Source organism: Chiloscyllium punctatum, unplaced genomic scaffold (assembly GCF_047496795.1).
Source record: "Chiloscyllium punctatum isolate Juve2018m unplaced genomic scaffold, sChiPun1.3 scaffold_549, whole genome shotgun sequence".
In the NCBI taxonomy this organism is placed as follows: Eukaryota; Metazoa; Chordata; class Chondrichthyes; order Orectolobiformes; family Hemiscylliidae; genus Chiloscyllium; species Chiloscyllium punctatum.
In genome coordinates, this window is record NW_027310283.1 from 56,687 (window position 1) to 66,470 (window position 9,784).

A 9,784-nucleotide genomic window follows, 5' to 3' on the forward strand; every position below is an offset into this window, starting at 1 on the left:
GAACAGACGAACCTACATACCCTTCATTTTACTATCTTCCATGCACCTATCCAGTCGTCCCTCATGTCTCTGAGTCTACTCCCACCTCTGGCAGTGGGTTCCACACACCCACCACTCTCTAAGTAAAGAACCTCCCTCTGACATCTCCCCTAAACCTTCCTCCAATCACCTTAAAATTATACCCCCTCGTGATAGACATTTCCGCCCTGGGGAAAAAAGTCTCTGGTTATCCAATCTACCGATGACTCTTATCATCCTGTATCTCTATCAAATCACCTCTCATCCTTCGTCTCTCCAATGAGAAAAGCCTTAGCTCCTCAACCTCTCTTCATCAGACATACCCTCCAGTCCAGGCAGCGTCCTGGGAAATCTCCTCTGCACCCTCTCTAAAAACTTCCACATCTTCCCTATAATCAGGTGACCAGAACTGAACACAATATTCCAAGTGTGGTCTAACCAGGACTCTGTAGAGCTGCAGCATAACCTCGCGGCTCTTAAACTCAATCCCCCTGTTAATGAAAGCCAACACACCCCACACCTTCTTAACAACCCGATCACCTTGGGTGGTAACTTTGAGGGATCTATGGACATAGACCCCAAGATCCCTCTGTTCCTCCACACTACCAAGAATCCTGCCTTTAACCCCGCATTCTCTATTCAAATTCAACCTTTCAAAGTGAATCACTTCACACTTTTCCAGGTTGAACTCCATCTGCCATTTCCCAGCCCAGCTCTGCATCCTGTCAATGTTCCGTTGCAACCTACAACAGCTCTCCACACTATCCACAACTCCACCAACCTTGGTGTCATCGGCAAACTTCCTAACCCAGCCTTCCACTTCCTCACTCAAGTCATTTATAAAAATTACACAGAGCAGAGGTCCCAGAACCGATCCTGCGGAATACCACCACCCTCTTGCATGGGCCAGCCAGTTCTGTATCCGGACAGACAGATTTCCCAGTATCCCAAGCCTCCTTACATTCTGAATGAGCCCACCATGGGGAACCTTACCAAATGCCTTGCTAAACACCACATCGATTGCTCGAACTTTATCACTGTGTTTTGTCACATCCTCAAAGCTGCTTTGCTCTAAATGGCTGGTCGTGACTTAAATGTTTTACTGTTTTAAATAAATTAATCCACAGAATTAATCAATCCCTGATGAGTGGCACAGTGGTTAGCACTGCTGCCTCCCAGCGCCAGGGACCCGCGTTCGATTCCACCCTCGGGTGACTGTCTGTGTGGAGTTTGCACATCCTCCCCGTGTCTGCGTGGGTTTCCTCCGGGTGCTCCGGTTTCCTCCCACAGTCCAAAGATGTGCAGGTCAGGTGAATTGGCCATGCTAAATTACCTCATAGTGTTCAGGGATGTCTGTTATCCATGGGAAATGCAGGAATAGGTCTAGGTCTGGTGTGAAGCTCTTTGAAGGGACGGTATGGACTAGTTGGGCCGAATAGCCTGTTTCCACACTGTAGGGATTCTAAGAGTGTTTTCACAGAAATGCAGACCTGTCTCTCATTCACTGTCTCTCTGAAGTGGCTTTCCCCTTTCTCTGTGAGACGTTGGATTTGCCAAGACAACTCCTCCCTGGAAAGGGGTGAAAGAGCCTTTCGCTCCCTCTCCACTCGGAGCCAGCAAGAAAGAGAGAGAGAGATGGCTGCTTTGTTTTGCGTGGTGGATGGTTCTGGTGTTTTTGCCCACATGCCAGTGTGGGGCCACCTGCCCAGGGTACACAACTACTGTCGCCAGTTCAAAAGCCAAACAAAAGACTGTTTCTGGGCCGAATCACCTTGGGCCCCAAAGTGGATGGTGCCAATGTGTCCACCATGCTCCCTCTCGTTACTCCAATCAGGCAACACTGTTGATTCAAGTAACTTGTTTTTTGAAACTGCAAATGTTGTAACGCATAGTTTCCATGGTTTAAAACACTGTCTATTTTTCTAATTTTTTTAACCACAGTCCCAAAAATCACCCAACATGTGGAGTTCTTAAAGGTGACCTCTCTCAAAGGTGAGGTACACCTACCACAGCCACCTCTATTGCAGAAGCGGACATGTCCCAATCTTGTGTCATCTGGAACTGTCCTTGATTCCCAATTCCCAATGACATTGTCTGTCCTTCCTGCATGTGTGGAGGAGCCAGGGAACAGGATTTGGAGGCTGCGTACTTGTGAGATCACCTTCTGTGCCCTTTGGTACCTTGCGTGTTCTGTGGCATCCTGAATGCCAACTCTTGTCACACTGCACCTCTGGACGTTAAGGACCCAGGTTTTTCTTGCAGACGCGTCTGCTGTCTTCTCTCGCAGTTTCCCAAGCTGCGTCGGAGTTTAAAACAAAGGGAGAATGTGAGATGGGAGTCGCTCTGCCCAACAGGAGCTGTGCTGGTGATGTAACTCTGCAACGTGTACATCTTGCTCATACCGTCCACAGACAAACGAGTAAGAGGATGTCACTTCAGCCTTCTGAGCCACCTCGGCCATTTCGTAAGTTCAATGCTGATCAGGTTTTAACTGACCCTCTGACAGTGCGGCACTCCCTCAGCACTGACCCTCTGACAGTGTGGCACTCCCTCAGCACTGACCCTCCGACAGTGCGGCACTCTCTCAGCACTGACCCTCTGACAGTGCGGCACTCCCTCAGCACTGACCCTCTGACAGTGCGGCACTCCCTCAGCACTGACCCTCTGACAGTGCGGCACTCCCTCAGTACTGACCCTCTGACAGTGCGGCACTCTCTCAGCACTGACCCTCTGACAGTGCGGCACTCCCTCAGCACTGACCCTCTGACAGTGCGGCACTCCCTCAGCACTGACCCTCTGCATGGCCAACTGAGTGAGAGCTGTTCCGATGAGCTGATCCCCTGTTGTGGAGGTGCTGTGTTTCCTGAGTGCGATGACCCATGTTGGGACTGTTTGTGTGTGACATGACGATGTGGGGGGGAGGGGACAAGCCTTTGCCAATCCGTCAGCTTTCCATCGGGCCTCAGCCCTAGTACCAGTCAGTGGGTTGCTGCTACAGGTGTCTGCTTATTGTGGCCTCTCTCAGACAGGCCTTCCTGCCTGTCACCAAACTCCCTGCAGCTGTGTGCATCGAGATTCTGTTAGACCCCACTAAACCACATCAAACCCATCAACCTGTTTAACACATGTTCAGTTACCCCTCTCTCAACAGGGGGCTTGAAATAAACTCCTTTACACTGGAATTGGAGCCAGTTATTTGGCTGTCTCAGGCATGTTTGGGAACAGTGTAGAGGGAGCTTTACTCTGTATCTAACCCCGTGCTGTCCCTGTCCTTGGGAGTGTTTGATGGGGGACAGTGTTGAGGGAGCTTTACTCTGTATCTAACCCCGTGCTGTCCCTGTCCTGGGAGTGTTTGGTGGGGGACAGTGTAGAGGGAGCTTTACTCTGTATCTAACCCCGTGCTGTCCCTGCCCTGGGAGTGTTTGATGGGGGACAGTGTAGAGGGAGCTTTACTCTGTATCTAACCCCGTGCTGTCACTGTCCTGGGAGTGTTTGATGGTGGGAACAGTGTAGAGGGAGCTTTACTCTGTATCTAACCCTGTGCTGTCACAGTCCTGGGAGTGTTTGATGAGGAGACAGTGTAGAGGGAGCTTTACTCTGTATCCATCCCCGTGCTGTCACAGTCCTGGGAGTGTTTGATGGGGGACAGTGTAGAGGGAGCTTTACTCTGTATCCATCCCCGTGCTGTCACAGTCCTGGGAGTGTTTGATGGGGGACAGTGTAGAGGGAGCTTTACTCTGTATCTAACCCCGTGCTGTCCCTGTCCTGGGAGTGTTTGATGGGGTTTTATTCTGTGAAAGAAAACACTGCAGATGCTGGAATTCATGAATTGAAAAAGAAACCAGAAAATGCTAGAGAAACTCAGCAAGTCTGGCAGCATCTGTGGAGACCGAAACGGTTCATGTTCCGAGTCAAGTATAACGTTGGTATGGCCCCTGGTTTGTCCAAGCACTGCCTGATTTTAGTGTGTGTGTGTGTGTGTGCGCGCGGCGCACTGAGCGCTGACGTTGGGTCTGTACCGTGGAAGATACTGTGTTATGCAGTGACCAAGGTCACACTGTGGAACCTGTTACTAATGTAACGCACAATTGTCAAACTAAATCTGCCGATCCTACACTGCGTGCGTCTTTTTCAATTCCCTCTCTGCACCTCATTTCCTTCCCCCCCTCTCTCTCTCTCTCTCTCTCTTTCTGTCCCTCTCCCTGCCCCCTTGATGTATTTGCTTGTTTCTTTCTGTGTCTCTCATTGTTCTTCCCTCTCTGTCCCCTTGATCTCTCTCTGTCTGTACCCCCTCGTGTCTGCCCCTCTCTATGTCCTCGCCCACTCTGCCCACTCCTCCATCCCTCCCTGTTCCCTCTGTCTCCTCCGTGTGTAACCCCACCTCCCTCCATTTTCTTGTGGACTAATCGTTGGTCTATTTCTGTTCCCTCTGCAGGGTTGACCCTTGGGCTCCGACCAGGACACTCTGTCACCTTGCTCTGAGCTGCCCCACTGTGATGGTGAGCCCTGTGTTTGTTTTGGATCCTGTTTATTGCAAAGCGTGTGCCAGTCCACTGTGTATTTTCGGGACTGGGTGGAGGCTGTTTGTACGCGGAGGGTAGTTATTTTGGGGATTTGACTCGGCTTGTTTGAATTCTCTGGTCTGTTTTGCGGCTGGAGGTTTTCTGAGGTATTCAACAGGGTTGAGGCGCGGTCGTCAGAGGGCCGTGTGCCCTGACCCCGGGGGGGGGGGGGGGGGGGGCGCGCGCGTGCGCGGCCCTGCATTTCTGCGGCGCCTTCCGCCCCACCCAACGAGCCGCAGCCAATGAGCAGCTTCCTTTCGAAGAGTAACCAGTCGCCACGGTTTTGTGAGAGCGTTAGTGAACAGCAGGATCCCAGTTGTGAAAGTGACTGGGCACTTCTTGTTCGCCCCAGGACACGGTCAGGGAGGATTGGGGAGGGGGGGGGAGAGAGGAGCAGGGAGGAGCGCAGAAACTGAGAGAATGTCCCCCTGCACCTTTTCTGAAAGACTGGCAGGTTTTCTACAACGCTCAGCCTGAAATAATAAAGAGGGCAGACGGGTAGTTTAAGGAGTCCCGCACTCCCTCGGCGTGGGCATTCCGTGCTTGGGCCTGGATTACGAGCTTGAATTCTCTGAAATGCGAAGCGAACCCATCACCTTCTGACTCGAGAGGGGCAGGTCCAGCCCGTTGAGCCCTGGCTTGGTTGCCGGATGAAAGGGCGCGTGTGATTGGTTGAAATATCATTCTCCGAGTTTGGATTTCGAAACAGTGGCATGTGGGACACGGTTACTTTCCGGAATCGTAAATGTCAGTTGCAGGAGCAGTGACCTAATCAAGTATGTGTCAAAGTTCAGGGAACCCTGGAATGTTCTTGAAAAATTGTTTGCGCCTGGTCGAGTAAACCTTGAAAGTTCCTCAACTTGTTGTTGGTTCAGGCGATTTGAGGGTTGATTGAAGAAAGTGGAGTCTTTTGGGGTAGTTGGAAGGAGACCTGACTGGAGTCAGAACCATCTATAGTTTCTGACCTTGAATAGCTTTCAAGAGCAGCTTAATGGAATATGTTACCTCAGTAAGCGAGAATAGTGTGTGCAACTTGCACACGAATGGCATATGGTGAGAAATCTGCTGGTTATTAAAAGCTAAGAAAGTTTAAGCTCTTGGTTTCATGAGTGTCCACATAAGAAGACTTCACTGTTCATTGGACAGAGACTGAGGAAAGTCAGTTAACGTCAAACTTAAAATTTTGATATCGAGGCATGGTTTCTCTGGACATGAATCTCTGTAAAGTGATGGAGTTGGAAAACAGGTGGTGAAATGATGTGTTTTAGGATATTTCTTGCTATGTTCCATGTCCAGGTGGCTTGATTTGTTTTGTTTTCCTTTTTGTCTTTTTTTGTAATCGACCTTATACTGATGAGCAGACTCTTCAAGGTTCGTGCGACAGAGTTTGGGCAACTCATCACCACATTAGCGAAAGCAGGGAGCGATTGCCTAAGGCAGGTTTCCTTTTGCGGTCTGGGTTGCCTTATCAGCTGGGGTTCCACCGGTGGGCACTGGCGATTGGTGTGAAGTTTTGGTGGGTGTTAAATAATCTCTGTCTTTCTCCTTTTCTTCCTCTTTCTGAAGATCTGGGTTGCGGAAGGGGGTTGCTGAGGCAGTAGGGCACACCCCTCTCGCAGTGACCTTTGGTCGGGGATGGGGATGGCGTATGAGGCAGCCGGCGGGGTTGGGTTAAGGTGATTCCGGTTGGCAAAGTCAACGGCCAGCCACTTTGGAGACCACCGACGGCTCAATTCATCAACCTCCTCCCTTTGGAGAGGGTCTTTGGTGCGGGGAAGCATCTCGAGGCGAGTGATGATCAAACACAACTTGGCATTCAGCCACAGACGGAGATATCAGGGACAGGCAACCGAAAGTGAGGGAAATCTAAGGAAGGCCTCTGGATCGAAGTGACTGAGAGCCAGCGCGTTGAGGTGTGGGGGGGAGGGGAGGGGGCTCAGGGCACAGGCAGGTGAAGGCACAGCCATCAACGGTGTGAGGCAATGGGAATCCGGGAACGCTCCAGAGATAGGAATTGGAGGGGAGATCGTACAGAGGTGTAGGGGCTGGAGGGGGTTACAGAGATAGGGAGGGTGTGTAAGGGCTGGAGGGGGTTAGAGATAGGGAGGGGTGTAGGGGCTGGAGGGGGTTACAGAGATAGGGAGGGGGTGTAGGGGCTGGAGGGGGTTACAGAGATAGGGAGGGGGTGTAGGGGCTGGAGGGGGTTACAGAGATAGGGAGGGGGCGTAGGGGCTGGAGGGGGTTACGGAGATAGGGAGGGGGTGTAGGGGCTGGAGGGGGTTACAGAGATAGGGAGGGGTGTAGGGGCTGGAGGGGGTTACAGAGATAGGGAGGGGGTGTAGGGGCTGGAGGGGGTTACAGAGATAGGGAGGGGTGTAGGGGCTGGAGGGGGTTACAGAGATAGGGAGGGGTGTAGGGGCTGGAGGGGTTACAGAGATAGGGATGGGTGTAGGGGCTGGAGGGGGTTACAGAGATAGGGAGGGGGTGTAGGGGCTGGAGGGGGTTACAGAGATAGGGAGGGGTGTAGGGGCTGGAGGGGGTTACAGAGACGGGGGGGTAGGGGTTGGAGGGGGTTACAGAGATAGGGAGGGGGTGTAGGGGCTGGAGGGGGTTACAGCGATAGGGAGGGGGTGTAGGGGCTGGAGGGGGTTACAGAGATAGGGAGGGGTGTAGGGGCTGGAGGGGGTTACAGAGATAGGGAGGGATTGTAGGGACTGGAGGGGGTTACAGAGATAGGGAGGGGGTGTAGGGGCTGGAGGGGGTTACAGCGATAGGGAGGGGGTGTAGGGGCTGGAGGGGGTTACAGAGATAGGGAGGGGATGTAGGGAATGGAGGGGGTTCCAATGGAGCAAAGGGGTGTGTGAAGTGGCTGCACCTCTCGGAGGGAAGGGGGTGTGACCGTCCCGAGGATGTGATAGGCACTAGGGAAATGCAGCCTCTGGGCCCAGTGGGTCCCATCTGTCTGGTTTCCCCACTCCCCCACTTCCTGCACGCTTGAGACCTCACCAGACCTGACTGTGAGGCCTCACTTCAGTGCTCCTGCCCTCACCCCTGACCCCCACGGAGTCATCTGTAACACACACCCTGACCCTGCCCCTGCCCCCTTGCTGTAAAAGGGAGGGCTGGTGCCGAGGGAGTGCCCAGACACTGGCTCTTTGGGTCGGGGTAAAAGCCCCTCTCTTCGTTCTTGGAAGAGGCGTGGATGGGGATCGAGGGGAGTGTCCTCTGATGCTCTGGGCCAACATTTACCCCTCAGTCCAGATCCCAGTAAATCATAGTCCGGTCTCGGGATCTTGCTGTGCACGCCTTTGTTGCTGCGAAAGCTGCAGTACTACCTTCTCAGCTGTTCCCCTGGCTGTGAGGTATTTTGGAATGACTTCCCCAGCCCAGTAGACAGGCACTACAGTAATGCAGGTTTGTCCCCTGGGCAATTCCACACGCCGTCCACTGCCTCACTAGGTGTTGGGCTGGCCTCGCGGCAGCCTTTGATCCTTGCTGCTGTGGTAAATATTTTGCCTTGTCTGGATGATGGATAACCAGAAGACTGGCTGAGTGACCCATTCCTTCACTCAGTGGCTAGGGGGTAGGCCCTGGCTAGTCCCATCAGCAGCCTTCTCTCAGTCAAACAAACTGGGGAGACGTGCTGAGGATGGGACAGTCGAAGGGAGTTAGTTACTGCCTGTGGTTTCTCCCCAGCTTTACCGGGCAGCTGGAACTGCTCGAGGTGTGTGTGTGGGTGTGTGGGTGTGTGTGAGTGTCTGTGTGTGTGTGTGTGTGTGTGTGTGTGTGTGTCTGTGTGTGTGTGTGTGTGTGTGTGTGTGTCTGTGTGTCCTTTCTTTGTGTGTGTGTGTCTCTCTCTCTCTCTCTTCTCCTTTCATCCTCTCTTTTTTCTCTTTCATTCTCTCTGTCTTTGTCTTCGATTCTCTTTCATTCTCTCTCTTTCATTTCCTCTCTATCTTTTTCTTTCACTCTTCCTTTCTCTCTCTCTCTTTCCTTCTCTCTCCTTTGTTCGCGCTGTCTTTCTCTCTCTCTCCCTTTCTTTCTCTCTCCCTTTTTCTCACCCTTTCTCTCTCTTTCCTTCTCTCATTCTCTCTCTTTCCTTCTTTCTCATTCTCTCTTTCTCCCCCTCTCTTTCCTTCTGTCTCTTTTCTCTCCCTTCTTTCTCTCTCTCTTTCTCCCCCTCTCTTTCCTTCTGTCTCTTTTCTCTCCCTTCTTTCTCTCTCTCTTCTCTCTCTCTTTCTCCCCCCTCTTTCCTTCTGTCTCTTTTCTCTCCCTTCTTTCTCTCTCTCTTTTCTCTCTCTTTCTCCCCCCTCTTTCCTTCTGTCTCTTTTCTCTCCCTTCTTTCTCTCTCTCTCTCCTCACTCTCTTTCCATCTCCCCCTCTCTCTTTCCATCTCTCTCCTCTATTTTCTCTCCGTTTCTTGCTCTCTCTCTTTCATTCTCTCTCCTTTTCTCTCCCTTCCTGCTCTCTCTCCTCTATCTTTTCTCGCCCTTTCTTGCTCTGTGTCTCTCCTTCTCGCTCCCTTTTCATCTCCCTCGTTCTTTCCTTCTCTCTTTTTCTCTTCTTTCTCTTTCTCCTCTCTCTTTCTTCCTCTGCCTTTCCTTCCCTCTCTTTCTTTCTTCCTTCCTTCCTTTTTCTCTCTGTCTGTCTGTGTGTGTGCATGTGTCTGTCACTTTCTGTTCCCCTGGTTCCCCCCCCCCCCCCCCCTCAGACAGAGTCCTCCATCACCCTTGTAATGGGGGTCCCATACCCACGCTGTGCTTCACTGGCTCTCTCCCATGGTGCCTTGCTGGCTGAGAGAGAGAGAGAGAGAGATTGTCCTGTTGCATTCTGTACCCTGGGGAGGGGTCCCTGTGAGGAATCTGTCCCCCCCCAGCCCCCGTGCCCCCGTGCCCCAGTACTCAGGCTGTTAGTTAGCCACTCTCTGTTAACTTGGGCTGAACGAGCGGGTGCAACAGGCCGCTGCACTCTGGTGGTTATCAATCTTCCTCTTTAATCTCTCGATCTTGCAGACATCTTCCTCGGGGTCTTCCTGAGCCCCCCCCTTCCTTTAATCTTCGGGGCAGCTGACCTCTGGGTTTCTTTTGTTTGTCTTTGGTTTGACGTTAATGGAAGACTCTCTTAGCTGACTGCGTGCCACACCCCCAACGCCCTCCCTCCATTTAGTGTCTGCTTCTCCAGCGCAGTCCCCTCCACCCTCCCCT

The 9,784-nt window shown here is 52.3% G+C and overlaps 1 long non-coding RNA gene across 1 annotated transcript; it reads left to right on the forward strand.

Annotated features, from left to right (window-relative positions):
* Positions 1–1,566: 1,566 nt before the first annotated feature.
* LOC140473204 (uncharacterized) lies at positions 1,567–6,092 on the forward strand. The gene is made up of 3 exons (XR_011958164.1): positions 1,567–2,482; positions 4,454–4,517; positions 5,942–6,092. It is a non-coding gene; the product is annotated as an uncharacterized lncRNA (long non-coding RNA).
* Positions 6,093–9,784: the final 3,692 nt, after the last annotated feature.